The sequence below is a fragment of the Chiloscyllium plagiosum genome, unplaced genomic scaffold, assembly GCF_037043375.1.
Source record: "Chiloscyllium plagiosum isolate Xiang-an unplaced genomic scaffold, Cpla_swu_hap1 HiC_scaffold_16, whole genome shotgun sequence".
NCBI lineage: Eukaryota > Metazoa > Chordata > Chondrichthyes > Orectolobiformes > Hemiscylliidae > Chiloscyllium > Chiloscyllium plagiosum.
Window position 1 is genome coordinate 63,618,363 of NW_028270154.1, and position 19,155 is coordinate 63,637,517.

The following is a 19,155-nucleotide window of genomic DNA, read 5'->3' on the forward strand; positions in this document are numbered from 1 at the left end:
ATTAAATAATGTCATTTTAATTTTTGGGCTTTTCTTTTGACACTATCTCAGGTCAAAAACAGATCTGCACACCACTATTATAATGGTATTCTCAAATTTCCTGGTCTTTGCATTTGTACCAGTTTTTGTCACTAGGTTCTTATAAAGCACAACAGCCTACTTTGTACAGAATTTTCATTTTACATAAATTATACTGTTAGTGTTTCTTCATTAACAATAGCGTTGTCTTATCTGGAAATTTGTAAGTCTGATTTCCCAGCATCTAGTTTTGGAGTATATTTCACAAATTAGAGTCCCTGATGTGCAAGATTTGCTCTTGTAATATATTTACAATTGATTGTACATGCTGAAACATCTATGCACATATAGTATTTGAATGTATTTACAATGTTCAATGACATCAACAAAGAAATAATGATTATGCTATTAGGAGTAAAAATAACTCTCACAGTGAAGCTTTTGTTATTCTACATACCAACCCAATAGAGTTAAAATTACAATATTCAATCTTTGAATAATTAACTGTTGCAACTGACACCTTTAGTAAATCTAATAAATTTCACATTCTGTGGGATTTCAAAAATTACTTCTTCTGACCTGCAATTTACAGGTGTTGGAAATGTGTTTGGATATATATGCCTGTATATATGTCTGAACGTGTGTCAGTTTATTGTAGTAATAGATACAGCAAACAAGAGCATGCAAATATGAAACCAGTTCTGATCTATAGGCTTGTTGTGATTATTGATATGACATTGTGTCCTTGCTGAGACAAAACCAAATCAAATTTGAAATACGCAGCAACCAGTGCCACCAGGAATATGAGCCATTGGGAATTATATATTATTGGTAGATTAACTAGACATCCATCTCTTACTGTTTGCGCAATACTGTTGATTTAGAATGGTCTAAATAACAACTTCACTATATTTTGCTTTTTAAAACTTATTCATTTGTGGGATGCAGGTATTGTTGGAAAGACATCATTTATTGGTCATCTTTATTTGACTTGAGAAGCAATTGCCTTCTTGAATGGCTGCAGTTTGTGTAGTGAAGGTATTGTTATTAAGTAAGAAGTTCCAGAACCTTGAACCAACAATGATGACGAAATTGGGATTTTTTGTTTTTTATTCTGCTTGTTTATGATATAGATCAAAACGTCCTGATTTTTGGTGGTAGAGATATGGGTTTGTCAGTTGTTGATGAAGCTTTTGTCTAGTATTGCAGTTTACCTTGTAGATGGTACACAATACAACTATGATACACCATTTTGGAGACAGTGAATGGGTGAGTGGTGAGTCAATTGCTGATCAAGTGGGTTACTTTGCCGTGGTATAGTGAGTGTAATTGGAGATGTAATAATTTGTGTGAATCAGTTGAGGTAGTATAGCATGTTAAAGTGCTGAAAAATGTAAAATTTGAAACATATGGAATGTCTGCTGTGGTTCAGTTAGAAACATTCTTCTTTGAGTCACAAGATTGTGGGTTCAAATCCCACTCTCTAGATTGAAAACAAAAATCAAAACTCACAATTCAGTGCAGTACTGAGGGAATGCAGAATTTTTCGAGTTGCTGCCTTTTGGCTGAGACATTAAACCAAGGCCCTCTCAGTTTGCTCAGGTAACTGGAAAAGATCCCATAGCACTAACACAAACAAGAGCAGGGAGTAATCCCCAATGTCCTAGTCAATACTTATCCCTCAATCAACTCAATGAAAACAGATTATCTGGTCATTGTCACATTGCTTTTTGTGGGATTTGCTTTTGTGCAGCTTGGCTGCCAGGTTTACTGTGACATACTACAGCAATACTATTACATTCATAGCTGCATTTCAAATATTTCTTCTTATCTGTAAGGTGTTTTGAGACAACCATCTAATTTAAAAATGCCAGGTAAATGTAACATTTTTCTTTATTTTACTCTCGTTCCAGAGACAACTTGGCAGATCTCAGACAAAAGGTAACAATTTGCAGATATAAGTAGATTGCCACTGTTCATCAATATATACACTTCACTGAAATAGATTAAAGTGGACAACATATGCAATATTTGGGAGGAAAAAAGTAGCATTTGCCTCAATAACAATGTAAAGGATCAAACAGATCCATTGCAGGAGAGGTTAGTGACATGCTCTCATTGTCTTATGTCATACTGTATCTCTGGAACGAAAAGCGTCCATGCTTTCCTATGGTTTACTCAAATACCTACACTACCTTCAACAACAATTTTCCTACCCCAGGCCCAAATTTGCCAGGGTTAGTTTCTGGTTGGGGCAAAAATAAGAAATATGATAGTCAAAAACTTTAACTCATCTCTCAAAAGTGATTAGGCAGACTCTACAGGAAATATGTGGTATGGTTATCTCACCTGGCACATATTTGAAGACTGGTTGCTGCAATTGATTTCCTCCTGCTATCAGTATTAGCAGAATTAACTCAGCAGATGGCGTCAGTCACAGAGGAGCTACAAAACCATACGGTAATATTTTTTTCTTCCACAATCTCTTTCATCATTCCGAACTGAGTCAGCCTCACACTTGTTGAAATTTCTCCTTTGATTCTCTATCTATTTTTCTATTCATAATACTTTTCTTAAAACAGCCATCTTTGACTATATGTTTTGCTCACTAATCCTAATACATTCTTTTTGGTTTTGCAGATGTGTTTAAAAGCATACATGAAGGAAATTACTTCTAAACAACTTCTCCAGCCTTGAAAACTGAATCTATATTTGTAGAATGTCAAGTTCCTCCATTATGGTTAAAAAAACTCACAGATTTTCAAAACAATAAGCTTTTTTATATTTGCTCATGAAATTTCAACTTGCATCTTAGTCAAATATACGTCCCAACCAATGTTCCCTCAAAGTTGTGTGGCTTTGATTATGCATAGCTGATCCCATGTTCTGCGCACAATGACCAGCAGCAGCACGATGATTGTGCCATTCACCAGTTGCTGCCGTATACCAGCCCTGTGCAACTGGCAAGAAATTTAGGGAGAATGCTGGTTCCAACCTTTGCTATCTGTAAAGTGATTAAAAAGTGAAGGATGATCAAGATCTTTTACTTTCTGGTTTGCTATCTATGAGAATTTTCAGATGTTTAGTCTATTTGATAAATTAACTGTTGGTGGACACCAAAGATCCCCTCCACCTGACACTGGAACTAAATGAACATCTAGAAATGTGAAAGTCTTGTCACAGTGATGACTAGGTTTTTGTGAGTACGTCTCTTTGAACTTAGCAGATCATTCCATTACCACACCAGTGACCATTAAATATGGGTCAATACTTAGTATCTATACTCCAAATTCAGTGCTCCATTATCACTTTGATCAGTGTTGTAAAAATTCTTCTTTTTCAGATTGGCATCCTTTCTGATAACAAATTTAACTTAGGAGTTTTAACCCTTAGTTTGTTAATTATAACATTGTCATCTCCACATATACTCATCAATTAGCTAGAAGCAGTTTAAGGTGTAAGTTGGATGTTTGATATTCCTGTTTCATACATTGGCCCTTGATGTGCCATGTCAAGAAACAAAGTGGTAAGTTAAAAGGGTTATGTAAATGTAAGTTGTTTCTATTGCTTCCATTTAGGAAATGAATCATTTTCTCTTGAATGCGTTTTGTTATATTCAGTATTTGCATTGTTTTTGTATTCATTTATTACAGAATAAGCAAGTAAAAATACCATCAATTTAGAAACAGGTTATCAATAAAATTGAAGAAAACATCCTGAAAACAGCAACACTCCAGGTCTTTTGACACAATCTACAAAGAACAATTTTACAAAAGAAGTTGATGCATAACACAGTCTATTTCAACATTACTTTGGGAGAAACATGTGACTTGTCTTTGTTGTGATTACATAACTGTCAAACATTTGCTCACAACCCAAATGTATAAGTAGTAAATGCAATTATCTAGCTTTTAAACTGTTTGGTGATCTCAGCTTTCTTCTGATGCTGGTTGAAATCATTGCATTCTTAAAAATATTTATTTTTAATTGAAAATATTAGAACTATGTTTCAAATGACACCTTTATAATGTTCTCTTAGCAGAAGAATGAACATTTGGATACTATGTGTTTCTGTTAAACTTCCAACAGGTTGTAACTTGCTAGTGCCCGTATAAGTCTTTTACTTCAATATGTGACTTTAGTGTGCTTTCCCCAGGTATTGTTATAGGTTTTGAAATGTTACCTCTTGTGTGGGAGTCATCCCTCAGGCTGGAGCATGCCATAGCATTTGTAACATTAAATGATCTTTATGTTATATGTGATCCCTAAAACATTGTTCACATTTTCTTCAAAAACATATACTGGAACCTTTGATTTATTATCTAACATTTTATTTATTCATTATTAAAATATCAGCCTGTAGGTAACAAGTATAAAATAATATATAATACTATTTTATAAGAAACAATTTGAAAAGTGAAACCCAATGTATCTCACTTCTTCATTCACACCATATATATGTTGAGATGGGGAGGAAGATTTTGGAAGATCAAAGAATTTGCTTGGGCTGGAAATACGAATGTCTATTATAACTAATTAAACTTTGCTATAATTCCTTTGCTCTGGTAACTGGTAAATCAACTGCTTAGCTGGTAGTTGACAGGAAATGTCAGTTATATGACACCACACACATCCTTGGATATAAACCCAGGTAACAGGAGGGATTAAGATTGACCATTGATTTAGTCATCATAGCTGAAAAGGCAAGGAAGTTACCATGATGGGGCAGGGGATTAGCCACTCAGGCAAGTGTGTGAGGCCATTAGAACTGTAAGGGGAGATTGGCACTGCAGTGGCCAGGGAGATCAATGGAAAGAGTGATGACATGATCAGAAGAATGAAGGCTAATGTATCATTAAGGGGAGGGTGAAATGTTCGTCCTTTTTTTGGCTTACAACGAATGCTAGAAAACCCATTTCCTATGCAGGGCTGGCAGCTCTGGCCTCCTTTTCTCAGTCAAATTTCCCTGTCTCTATAAAAAATAAATGGGGTATCCTGGGAGCTGTGGGATATTTTGATGGAAAGTTCCACCTCTCCATTGTGAAACTCTCATATCACTATTTGTGCCACTGTCAAATGCTAGTGTGCAAATATGTGTCTTATTGAAGATGTGTTCTCCATACTGAAGTCCTTATATCACTCCCAGCCACCCTCCATTGTGGATGTGAGGGGTCACATTCCGGGATCAATAAGTTAGTTTTCTGCATTTAGAAAATTGACTTCTTTTGGTTATCTAAATTACAATTTTGACAAATATCATATTTTAGTTCTCAATGGTCCTTTTCATCTGAGGAGAAAAACAAACAGACTTTGATCTGCCAATTTTGTTTTGCTTCATTGAGTTTTATTTATACTTTCCATGCTGCATTTGAAGTATTTGCTATGGCTAAGGCCTTACCATAATGTGGAATTATGAGTTTTTTTAACTTAATTACATAACTATTGTAAATCTTATCTATACGTCACATCTTCATACAAGATTCATAGTCTTAAATATAAGGAAGTGATTTATAATACAGTACAATTTGCAACGCAGAATTAATGGTACTTCTGCTAAAGCCTTACTTGAATTGAATTGAAGTGGTTCTTTATTCATAGATCCCACACAGATCTGAAGTTGTATTCATTACGGAAAGGCACGGAAATGTAGCTACTCAGTTACTGTGGCTATATTGAGCTTTACAGCCTGTTTTTTAATGCAGTAAAAGGGAGTAGAACACTGATTAAAACAGGAGACATAGGCAAGTACTCTATAATCAGCTCAAAGTTCTCCAATCCAGCATGAAATGTTCTGGAACATGCATTTTAGTGAATGCTAGACAGGTTAAAGGCAAGCACAAGCCGTATGGTTTCAGAATACAAACCCATGGCCTGCTGCATCTGTCTGTTAAGCTCGACCTGAGTCTGAATGCATACATTTACTTTGTTTGTACTAGTTTACCTGTTGGGTGGAACAATGCTGTTTTACATTGGAACATTACCAGCACAGAGATTAGTGCATCCAATTCTCAATCCAGCTGAGAGGAAATGTCAAGGGAAAACTAAGTACTTTCCTGTGATTGTGAGTAAAAATCAGAGTTCATCCTTCATTAAGGAATTAGAGAATACTTTCCACTGGCTGCATTCAAATAGGGTACAAAGAAAAGTGGCTGTAATTATAGGAGACCAACCATCTCAACCTCAGGGTATAATCACGAGAGTCTCAGCATAGTGTTATAGCCTCAATCATTTTCAACTGTTTTATCAATGACCTGCCCTTCATCATTAGGCCAGGAGTTGATGATTGTGGTGTCCAGTCCCATTTAGAACTACCTAGATAATGAAGCAGTCCTTGATGACATGCAACAAGAACTGAACAACATTCAGGCTTTGGCTGGTTAGTAGGATGTAATATTTGTTGCAAGCACGTTCCAGGTAATACCCATCTTCCACAAGAGAGAATCTCACCATCTCTTCCTGATATTCAATGACATTATCATTATTGAAACCCCCAACATCAACATTCTGGGGATTACCATTGATCAGAAATGCAACTAGACTAGCCATATAAACATAAGAATAGGTCAGAGCCTGAGAATTCTGGGTGAATAACTCACTTCCTGAATCCCCAAAGTTTATGCTTTTTCTAAAAATCACAAGTCAAGATTGCAATGGAATACTCTCCACTAGCTTGGATGAGTGCAGCCCCATCAATATGCAAGAAGTTCAATACGAACTAGGATAATGCAGCCTGTTTGATTAGCACTCAATCCATCAACTTAAGCACTCAATCCCTCCATCACTGTATAATGTTTTGTAAGTCTCTAACAGCACATTTCAAGCCTGTAGTCTCTACTACCTCGAACAATAGAGTCATCAGGTGCATGTGAACACCATGCCTGCAAATATCAATGCAAGTCACAGACCATCCAGTTTTGGAAACTAAACCATTACTCTATTGTCACTGGATCAAAGTTTTGGAATCCTTCCTACTCCACAAGGACAGCAATGGTTCAAGGAAGTATCTTCTTGGGATGACTTAGAAAAATAATGTTGGCCAACTCTCGTCAATAAATAGAAACAAAATGTTATACTCAACTAGGAAATTAAGACGATGAAACCAAATTTAATTATTTAAAAAGTTATTGTATAAAATCCAAGCATATTCTAAATTATAAACATACAATTCCTTTCTAAACCTGCTATACTCTAAAACTACGACATGCATTTAAGATGCGAGAGGGAAATCTTAAAGGAGATATGAGGGGCAAGTTTCTTACCCAAAGAGTGGTGGAAGTCTGGAAAACACTGCCAGGGGTGGTGGTGGAGGCACATATGATAGGAACATTTAAGAAATTTTTAGATAAGTACATGAATATGCAAGGAATGGACCAAGGGCTCTTCTGAATGAATTAATTTAATGTGGCATCATGTTTGGCACAACATCGTACATGTTCCATTTCTGTTCTGAGTTCTATGTTCTACTCAAATTATTTTTTGTCAAAAAGTGTGATGCTGGAAAAGAACAGCAGTTGATGTTTTGGGCATAAGCCCTTCATCAGGAATGAGGAATCATCTCTGATGAAAATCTAATGCCCGAAACGTCGACTCTCCTGCTCCTCAGATGCTGCCTGACCTGCTGTGCTTTTCCAGTGCTACACTTTTTGACTTTGATCTCCACCATCTGCAGTCCTCACTTTCTAATTATTTAATGCCAGCAAATGCTGACTCTGATGAGGTTTCGGAAGAAAGGATTGATAAATAAGGCATATAACGTTACTTTCCAGGTATAAGTACTAAGAATGAATTTCTTTATTTTAGATCTACTGGTAAATTAATCCTTGCAGCATTTTGTAAATCTGAACAATTGAGGAAATTAGTCAAGGTTATGTAATTTGGACTAAACTGCTATTAAGTCTTAGTTAACCATTCAGTGTCATTGATAAGTCTCTTACCTTAGTAATTTACATAATTAGGGCAAACGTTTCATTAATATTTCATAAAGGAGCCCATGTTGCAAGATCAACTGAAACTATAACTAATTATATAATAATCTTATATTCTAATAGAATCTTTTCTCAAAGGTGTAATAGAGAAATATCGAGACACTGAAAATATAAAGAAGAAAAAATAGTTTGGATTTCAAAAGGGAAGGTTACTAGCATGATTAATTATTTGAAAAAGTAGCAGGAAAGTAGATCTAAATGTGATGTAATAAATGGATTGTATTTGAGATTTCAACAAGTCTACAAAAAGATGCCATGGGCTGAATAAATAGACAGGATTCTGCTTTATGTAGGCAACATAAATTAGTATATACATTATATTTAAACAAAAGGGTCACAGACATATTTAATCTCTGCTACATCACTATGGCAACACCTCAACCAAACAGAACATACCTGCCTCGCCTGAAAATTAAGATTGACAGTTAACTGTGCTTGCTGCACATTGATGTCAATGATGGCTTGACCAATCAACACCCTCTCCTCCTGCTGTATAAAATGTTAACCCCCTGTTCAAGCCTATTTCTTGAGTCCCAGTTCTGATAAGTGTGAATGGAAAGCTTCAACTTCTTATCTCCTTTTAGCAATGAGCTTAAGGAGAAAGCAAAAGGACAATTAGGAAAGCAAAGACGAATTATGTTGATAACTTGGTCAGAGCGTAAAACAAAAAAAAATTTATAGGTATATCAAATAGAAGCAAAACAGTGATGTAAATAGGACTATTCATGGCCAGACAAGACAATATGTACGTAGAAATAGATATTGGCATAAATACTAAACAATTATCTGTTTCAGTCTTTACCAATAACTCAAAATAGGTGGATGTGACACTGAGCGATAAGATGTACACATTACACCCATGTATTTTTAAAGAATTGGGGGGGAGATTCCAGAAATGTTATAGTTCTTTAGAGAAAGCTGTTGTTCCAGAAAACTGGAGGGAAACTATATTCAGTATTTAAGAAGTGGGCAGAACATGCCCAGAGAATTATAAACCAATCAAATTATCGTTGATTGTCAGAAAACTAACAGAGCCCTTAGTAAATGAGAAAATAGAAGAAACCCCAGAAACAAGAAATAGAATCATGAATCGTCCATACAGATTTCAAAAGGGAAAATCTTGCTTCATAATTTCTTTGAGGTGGTTTCAGAGAGAAGAAACAGTGATAATATATTAATCTAAATTTTAAAAAGTTATTCAATAAGATATCCATAATGGACTATGAATAATGTCAGAGAATGTGGAATCAGGGTTAAGTGGCAGAATGTGATATTTTGGTCAATGTGTACTGCGGTGAATCATAACTTGAAAGGTGCACATTTTGTTGGGGTAAAGGAAGAAATGAAGAGTACAAATACATTAATCACTTGAAGTTGTGTGATAGGTCAGCAAGGACATACCAAGTTAAATCCAGCTTTATTTCCTGAGGGATGGAATTCAAAAGTAGGCAAGTTATTGTCAATCTGTATTGGTTACACCACACTTGCTGTGATATTTTAATCTCTAAATCATATGAAGGATATACAGGGCACTGAAAAGGGTGCCGAGTAGATTTGCAAGGAAATTATCTGAAATGTGTGGGTAAGTGGTATACCAAGAAAGATTTTGAGTCTCTTTTATTTTCAAGTAGATCAGATAGAAATCAGAACTTTTAGAAATTTCCAACTCACTTAATTTTAATAGTTACACAGAAAACATTAGAGGATTAATAACGTACTAAAATTCCTAGATAGCTATTAAACTGAAACCCTAACTCATCCCGGGAGCTTCCCAGCCCCTCCTGACCCTTCTCGCCAGTTCATGAAGATCAGCTGGATCAGATGTTTCTACCGCCTCCCCTTCCCTCTCCCATATCCAACTATCCCCAACCCCAAAACCCTCAACCCTCATGTTAGGTGTGAGAAGCCCTTCCACCAACTCTGCTGGACCTGACGCACTGCACTCTCAACCCAACTGACCATAAGTACTCATCCACGTATCTAGCATCTCACTCTCGTGACTCGCCTGCCATCCTACCCACCTGGAAATGCTACCCTGTCCCATACTTATCATACATACTCACCTTTTCTCAGTAGCTGTCAAATGACCTGCAGGATATTTAAACTACAGAATACAACAATTATTCCTAAAAAGGAGCCTGTGGTTTCCATGCTGATCCACTCTGCTGCTGGCTGTGAGCATTCATCAATTGGTCTTCATTAGTTTGAACAAGGAGGCTCCTGTCCAGCAAATTTGAGGGCAAAGGTCCAAGCAGGAAGCCATAACTATATATTACAGGTATTGTATCTCAAACTTGGCTGTCTGAAAACTGGAGATGTCCCAAAACAGGATACGTTTGAAAAGATGTGCTGATCTATTTCCAGGGTCTGTTTTAAGCCTGCCATCCTACCCTGTAATAAGGATTATCTTTATCTCAGTTTTGTTTCCAATCTTTTTATTTCAGTTCTGTAGCTAGATTATACCTCTAAGGAAAGTAGGGTTTACGTGATTTACTCCTGTTGTGAGGCAGAATCTTCAGGCTTTCCTTGGTTTTGGTTCCTCTCCTATCAAATACATATAGGATAATAGATAGAGATGGTTTGAGAAAAATGGAAAACTACTAGAGAACATGGCATGGTTCCATTAGTTTCAGGGTCAACAATGGCATTAGTGACACTTCCCAGAGAGGAAGACAGGGCTTTTCAGACTGCTCCTTTGTTGTAGTTCATGCTTCTGATGAGTTAGAGTCCTTTATCCAAGACAGTGGTGAATGGATTATTACTTTTGATTTCCCCATCTGTTCAGTATTTGATTCAGGATCTTTATTATATTCACGCTCTTTATTATCTTCAGGCAGTGTCTCGTGTATATGCCCAAAATTTAGGAACATCTACCACAGCTTTGTTCCCTAATTTGAGGTGTTGTGCCTATAGTCACAAAAAAGGGGCAAAAAGCATAAACACATTTAAAGGAAAGTGAACGAAGAAAGGGAGAAGAGCATCAGGCTTATGTGGAACATAAATGTTGGTATAACTGAGTAGGGATGAATGACTTGCATTTGTACTGTAGGCTCAATGCCACTATGGCATTATATTCATATCTTGATCATTTCTCAATTTAATACTTGCCTGTTGTGTAAAGCTCAGTTGAAATTATTAACCTATTTTATTTTGCTTCATCTTGAATTGGTTTATAACAACGGCAAGAAATAATTCAAAAGATCCTGAAAATGCACATTGAATTAGCCAATGATTTGTAATAACTTGCTGATAAACTTAAAATTTCAATGCTCCCCAAATAATAGTAGTTCATTATACATAAAAATGGTTTCTGAGACCAAGACCAGTCTAATTGTGAATCTAATTTCTTCCTTTGCTTTCTGGTGTAAAAATTCAGACATGCCACAGCTGCCTTTGATTTGGAAATCAAAATCTTGATCTTTAATATCCTACCTGGAACAATGTTATGCACAACAAAATGCATAGAGAACAACTTTATTACATTTACACAAAGGAAGCCTCTACTGCTCAATGGTTTTCAAAGTATTTATCAACACATAAATCTAAGTTTTATTGACTATTGAGATCTAGCAGCAGACAGTCGAACACTGACTTCTTTTGTATAGCTTCAAACCTTATAAAAATGCTTAGTAATGCAGTAAAATCCTGTTTTGGTAATTCAGTAGAATATTCATTTGTCTCTCTGTCTCCCACCGAGTCATGTTCTAATATGTTTTTTTCTTCTGGTTTCCATAATACAGGGAATTTTGTTTAGCTTTAGACCATTGCAAACAATGTGCTGCATTTAACACTTTTATTGCACTAGCTTGACCTTGCATTGGTTCATGAATAGTCATTAAAAGAAACAGTTTTTATACATCAGGGAGGTTTTGGCCAAGAAAGGCTGCTTGGTTGATTCAATGGAGGATTGCCAATGTGCATGGACTCATACTTCAGCATGAGTCATCATGTGCTGGAGAAAAAGGCTAAGGGGCAGAATTTGAAGAGAAACCCCAAAAGTCACTGCAATTGACAAAGGCGAACCTTTGCAATGATATTTTGGCATTCTGTGCACCAAACATGAAAAATTGAGAGAGGGATATAACTGAGTGTTGTTTAACATGATAAGTAAACATTTATATAGAGCAAACATGCTTTTTGTGATTAAAGTTTTTGCAGTTCACTGTTCTCCAAAATAACATGAATGGTTGCTTTATAAATAGTCTCCCAAGAGCTATAAAATAAAATTTACAGATGCATTTAGTTTTTTCTCCAAATTTATTTTCTCCCTAGATCTCCACTACTAATGTTATGACTCATGCTAAGGTATGGGCCCATGGGCATTGCCAGCTCTCCAGCTGAGCAGTCACTCCTCACTAAAAGGTACTGAAACTTAAGAACTGTCCCAAGGAAATAACTACTTCATGGTCTGATGAAATCAGTACAAGGACAGTTCTGAGTTTTTCCTTATTTTGGTTTTAGACATTATGCCACATAACAAGAGTGGATTTCTGGAGACAAATGGGTCAAAAACAGATATTTTAAGAAACTGATTTTAAAGGCTGTTTGAAACTCAAATGCTTCAAGGAATCATAGAAGTGCATGCCAAAGAGTCATGGTGGCAATATTGTATTCAGTCTCTGATTCATACTGCTTGTAAGTATGACTCCCCAATTTGACTGTAGCATCACAAAACTGATCAATGCACAAAACCTATAAACAATAAATGTTATGTGCATGTACAATCATGATTGATAGTTCTTGACAACACCAAAGCTGAACACAATTTAAAATACAAACACTATGAAGTGTTCTGAAGAAGTGCTAAAATCTTAACTCTGCTTTCCCTCCACAGATATTGCCAGATCTGCTGAGTTTCTTCAGCTATTTCTCTTCTGGTGTGTGATTTGGAAATTGCAGACTATAGTGTTCCTGTGCCTCACTGTTGTTATTCTAAATGGCAGAGGTCATGAGTTGGAAGATGCTATCAAAAAAACCTCTGTGAATTGGTACCATGTATCTTGTATGCAATGCACATTGCTGCTTCTATGTGCTGTTGGTGCAGAAAACAAACATTTAAGGGGGTGGATGGATGTTATTGAATTTCGTGAGTACTGTTGAAGTTGTAATCATTAAGGAAAGCAGAGAATATTCCATTACCTCTCTGACTTGACCCTTACATATGGTGAACAGGATTTGGGAAGTCAGGATGTAGGTTACTTGTCACGTACCACTTATCTATAAGTGTGAGGTCCAGAAAAGTCTCTAATCTCCAGCAAAGTGTCTGAGGAGAGTGATATAGCTGATGTAATAGATGTTACCAGAATCATTGACGCTTATGGTTGAACAATTGATGTCAAGATTTTCAGCTTTGTAGGTGGATTGGAACCATTTTTGACCTGCTTCCTTTCAGCAATGGCAGCACTTTGTAGTTAGGTTAAATTACTCCATTTTCTATCCTAGTGAAAAATTCTGTCATGTTATGGTCACTTTTTCTTAAAACATCATTCACAACAAAATTATTAATTCACTCCTTCATAATGCATAAAGCCAAATCTAGGATAGTCTATTACCTAGGTGGTTCCTCAACATGCTGGTCTAGAAAAACTACCCTGTACATACTCCAGGTATTCATGTACCACAGTATTATTTCCAGTATGGTTTATCCAGACAATATGTAGAGTAAAAGCACCCATGATTACTGAAGCTCCCTTGTTGCATGCATCTCTAATTTCATGCTTGATGCACAAAGTTAAAAATCACACAACACCAGGTTATAGTCCAACAACCACCTGATGAAGGAGCAGCACTCCGAAAGCTAATGTTTCCAATTAAATCTGTTTGACTATAACCTGATGTTGTATGATTTTTACATTTGTACACTCCAGTCCAATGCTGGCATCTCCAAATCATGTTTGATGCCATCCCCTTCCTTACTACAAATGTTTGGAAGCCTACAGACAACTCATACTGATGTTTTCTGTCTTTTGTTCTCTCTTAGCTCCATCCAGACTGATTATACCTCTAGCTATACCATGCTAATATCCTTCCTTACTAATGTACTGATTTCATCTTTCACTTGGCACCAAGTGTAGCTCTGATGTAATGAGGATTATTTCAGGTTCCAAGCAATCAATTGTGATAGGGGACTCTCTAGTCACAGGCACAGACAGATGTTTTTACAGCCAAAATCAGAATGATGTGTTGATGTCCTGGTGCCAGGAATAAGGATAGTTCTAGCAGAGTGCAGAATTTTCTCAAGGGGAATGGGACTAGGAAGTGGTCATTGCACAGATTGGAATTAACGACATAGGAAGGAAACAGGATGAGATTCTGAAGGGAGAACATAGGAAGTTAGACAGGAATTTAAAAAGGAAGTCCTTGAGGGTAGTAATATCTGGGTTACTCCTGGTGCCATAAGCTAGTGAAGGTAGGAATAGGAGGACAGAGCAGATGAATGCATGGCTAAGGAGCTAAGAAGGATTCACAACTTTGGATCATTGGAATTTCTCCTGGGGTAGAAGGGGCTTCACAGGAGGCTCCCAAGCACTGAGGATGTCACCTAGACGGGGGACGAAATGTCTGCAACACAAATTCCCAGCGCGGCGAACAGAACCACAACAATGTAGAAGTGTCTTATTTTGGAAGGGGACTAATATACTGGCAGGGAGATTTGCTGGAGCCGCTGGGGAGAATTTAAACAGGTAAGTTGGGGGGGCGGCGGAGATAGTGAGGAAAGAGATCAGTTTGAGACAGGTATAGTGGGGAAAAGGTGCAAGTCAAACAGTCAGGGCAGGAAGGAACAAAGCAGAGAACGAGGTAGGACTGATACATTAAACTGCATTTATTTCAATGGAAGAGGCCTAACAGGGAAGGCAGATGAACTCAGGGCATGGTTAGGAACATGGGACTGGGATACCATAGCAGTTACAGAGACATGGCTCAGGGTTGGCCAGGACTGACAACTTAATGTTCTAGGATACAAATGCTACAGGAAGGATAGAAAGGGAGGCAAGAGAGGAGGGGGAGTAGCATTTTTGATAAGGAATGTACTCCTTCCAGTTGTACTTAGGGAGGATATTCCTGGGAATACATCCAGGGAAGTTATTTGGGTGGAAATGAGAATTAAGAAATGGACGATCACCTTATTGTGATTGTACTGTAGACCCCCCCCAACAGTCAGTGGGAAATCGAGAAACAAATTTGTAAGGAGATCTCAGTTATCTGTAAGAATAATAAGGTGGTAATGGTAGGAGATTTTAACTTTCCAAAACTTGAGATTACAATAGTGCTAAGGGGTTAGATGGAGAGGAATTTGTGAGGTGTATACAAGAAAAGTTTCTGATTCAGTGTGTGGACGTACCTACCAGAGAAGGTGCAAAACTTGACCTACCCTTGGGAAATATGGCAGGGCAGGGGCCAGCTACTGTAATTCTATTAGTTTTAAAATAATGATGGAAAAGAATGGACTAGATCTAAAGTGGAGGAAGGCCAAGTTTGATGGTATTAGGCAAGAATTTTCAAAAGTTGATTGGGATGGATGTTCACAGGTAAAGGAAAGGCTGGAAAATGGGAAAGCGAGAATCCAGTGACAGTATATTCCTGTTAGGGTGAAGGGTAAGGCTGATAGGTGGAGAGAATCCTGGATGATGAGAGCAATTGAGGTTTTGGTTTAAAAAAAGGAAGCATATGTCAGATATAGACAACAGAGATCGAGTGAATCCTTAGAAGACTGTAAAAATAGTAGGAATATATTTAAGAGGGAAATCAGGAGGGCAAAAAGGGACATGAGATAACTTTGGAAAGTAGGGTTAAGGAGAATCCAAAGGGATTTTATTAACACATTAAAAACAAAAGGGTAACTAGGGAGAGAATAGAGCCCCTCAAAGATCAGCAAGACAGCCTATGTGTGGAACGAAGGAGATGGGGGGGATACTAAACGAGAATTTTGCATCAGTGTTTACTGTGGAGAAGGGCATGGAAGATATAGAATGTGGGGAAATAGATGGTGACATCTTGAAAAATGTCCATTTTACAGAGGAGGTGCTGGACGTCTTAAAATGCATAAAGGTAGAAAATCCCCAGGACCTGATCAGGTTTTTAGATTAGATTAGATTACAGTGTGGAAACAGGCCCTTCGGCCCAACAAGTCCACACCGCCCCGCCGAAGCGCAACCCCCCCATACATTTACCCCTTACCTAACACTACGGGCAATTTAGCATGGCCGATTCACCTGACCTGCACATCTTTGGACTGTGGGAGGAAACCGGAGCACCCGGAGGAAACTCACGCAGACACAGGGAGAATGTGCAAACTCCACACAGTCAGTCGCCTGAGTTGGGAATTGAACCCGGGTCTCAGGCGCTGTGAGGCAGCAGTGCTAACTACTGTGCCACCATGCCGCCCACTATGCCACCATGCCGCCCACTATGCCACCATGCCCCCACAGAATTCAAGGTGTATCCTTGAATTCTGTGGGGAACTGGGGAAGTGATTGCTGTGCCTCTTGCTGAGATATTTGGATCATCGATAGCCACAGGTATAGATAGCTATCCAGCTGGTAGACTGGGGATTGGCTAATGCGTTGCCACTATTAAAGAACGATGGGAAGGAAAAGCCAGGGAACTGGTGAGCCTGACATTGGTGGTGGGAAAGTTGTTGGATGTAATCCTGAGGGACAGGATTTACTTGTATTTGGATAGGTAAGGACTGATTAGGGATAGTCAACATGGGTTTGTTAATTTGATTGAGCTTTTTGAAGAAGTAATGAAGAGGATTGATGAGGGCAGAACGATGGACTATATGCACTTCAATAAGGTGCTCAACAAAGTTCCTTATGGTAGACTGGTTAGCAAGGTTAGATCACATGGATTACAGGGAGAACTAGCTATTTGAATACAGAACTGGCTTGAAGGCAGAAGACAGAGTGGTGGTGCAGGGTTGCTTTTCAAATTGGTGTGTGGTGTGGCACAAGGTTGGTGCTGGGTCCACTGCTTTTCGTCATTTATATAAATGATTTGGATGTGAACATAGGAGGTATAGTTAGTAAGTTTGGAGGTGCAGTAGACAGTGAAAAAGGTTACCTCAAAGTACAATGGCATCTTGATCAGATGGACCAATGGGCCAAAGAGTGGCAGATGGAGTTTAATTTAAAAAAATGTGAGGTGCTGCATTTTGGAAAAGCAAATCAGGGCAGGACTTATACCCTTAATAGTAAGGTGTATCCTGGGGAGTGTTGCTGAATAAAGAGACCTTGGTATGCAGGTTCATAGTTCCTTGAAATTGGAGTTGCAGTAGATAGTATAGTAAAGAAGGCATTTGGCATGCTTTTCTTTAATAGACAGAGCATTGAGTATAGGAGTTGGGAGGTCATGTTGCAGCTGTACAGGACATTGGTTAGGTCACTTTTGGAATATTGTTTGCAGTTCTGGTCTCCCTCCTATTGGAAGAATGTTGTGAAACTTGAAAGGTTTCAGAAAATATTTACAGGGATGTTGCTAGGGTTGGAGGGTTTGAGCTATAGGAAGAGGCTGAATAAGCTGGGGCTGTTTTCCCTGTAGTGTCAGAGGCTGAGGGGTTTATAAAATCATGAGGGGTATGGTAGGGTAAACAGACTAGGTCTTTTCCCTGGGGTGGGGGAGTCCAGAACTAGAGGTCATAGGTTTAGTGTGAGAGGGGAAAGACATAAAAGGGACCTAAGGGGCAACATTTTCATGCAGAGGGTGATGCGTGTATTGAATGAGCTGCCAGAGGAAGTGGTGGGAGGCTTGTGTAATTACAACATTTAAAAGGCACCTGGATGGTATATGAATACCCATTAATAACCATATTACTGTTAAATCATTCATTTATTATACTTTTGGATATGATATTTTGATATTTTTACACTTTTTTTGTACTACAGCCCTATTTTCTACCAAATCTTTGAGGCAGCTTTCACCAAGATCATTAATGAGTAGCATTGCTTTGCTGTTGATGGCAAAAGCTCGACCTTGGATTTCATTCTTCCCAAAATTTAGTTTGAGAAAATGTTTTTTTCTTCTGCCAAGTTCTGCATGCTGAATAAGAACACAAAATTTAACGATAGTCTGGAGGTTTAGAGATTTGGTGATGAGATAGAGTTGGAGATCATCATTCCACCACATGGAAATTGACACCATTGGCAGAATCTTTTGTGTTTTGTTCTGATCATGGTGACAGGCATTAAAATGGGTGGGATTCCCCTCTCAAATGAGGAAACTCCTTTGGATCATGTGCCTATTAGGCACTTAAGCGGTCACCGGGTAACTAATAACCACTGTAAATAGCAACTCACCATCAGCGGCCATGTCTTCTGGCAACACAGCAACCCAACTACATTTTGGGTGGAAGGGAATGTGGTTGCAGGGAGGAACTCAAGGGGAGAAGAGTTGGGAAGGGAGATGGAACAGCAAAGGGATGATTTCATTAATCAACCTCCCATACATGCCCCGATCCTCTCCAGATTGGGACAGATCTGGGCATGTCTGGGAGGTGATTAATGAAGTCAACTAGCCAACGTAGAAGGCAGCTAAAAAGTGTGTTGCTGGAAAAGTGCAGCAGGTCAGGCAGCATCAAAGGAGCAGCGGAATCGACGTTTCGGGCATCAGCCCTCCTTCAGGAATAAGGAGGGTGAGCCAAGCAGGCTAAAATAAAAGGTATGGAGGAGGGACTTGGGGGAGGGGCGTTGGGAATGCGATAGGTGGAAGGAGGTTAAGGTGAGGATGATAGGCCGGAGAGGGGGTGGGGGCGGAGAGGTCGGGAGAAGATTGCAGGTCAAGAAGGCGGTGCTGAGTCTGAGGGTTGGGACTGAGAAAAGGTGGGGGGAGGGGAAATGAGGAAGCTGGAGAAATCTGCATTCATCCCTTGTGGTTGGAGGGTTCCTAGGCAGAAGATGAGGCGCTCTTCCTCCAGGCGCCGTGTTGCCATGGTCTGGCGATGGAGGAGGCCAAGGATTTCATGTCCTTGGCGGAGTGGGAGGGGCAATTTCCGCCACCTCCAAACAGACCCCACCATCAAGGATATATTTCCCTCCCCTCCCCTATCAGTGTTCCAGAAAGACCACTCCCTCTGCGACTCCATCGTCAGGTCCGCACCCCCCACCAACCCAATCTCCACTCCCGGCACCTTCCCCTGCAACTGCAAGAAATGCAA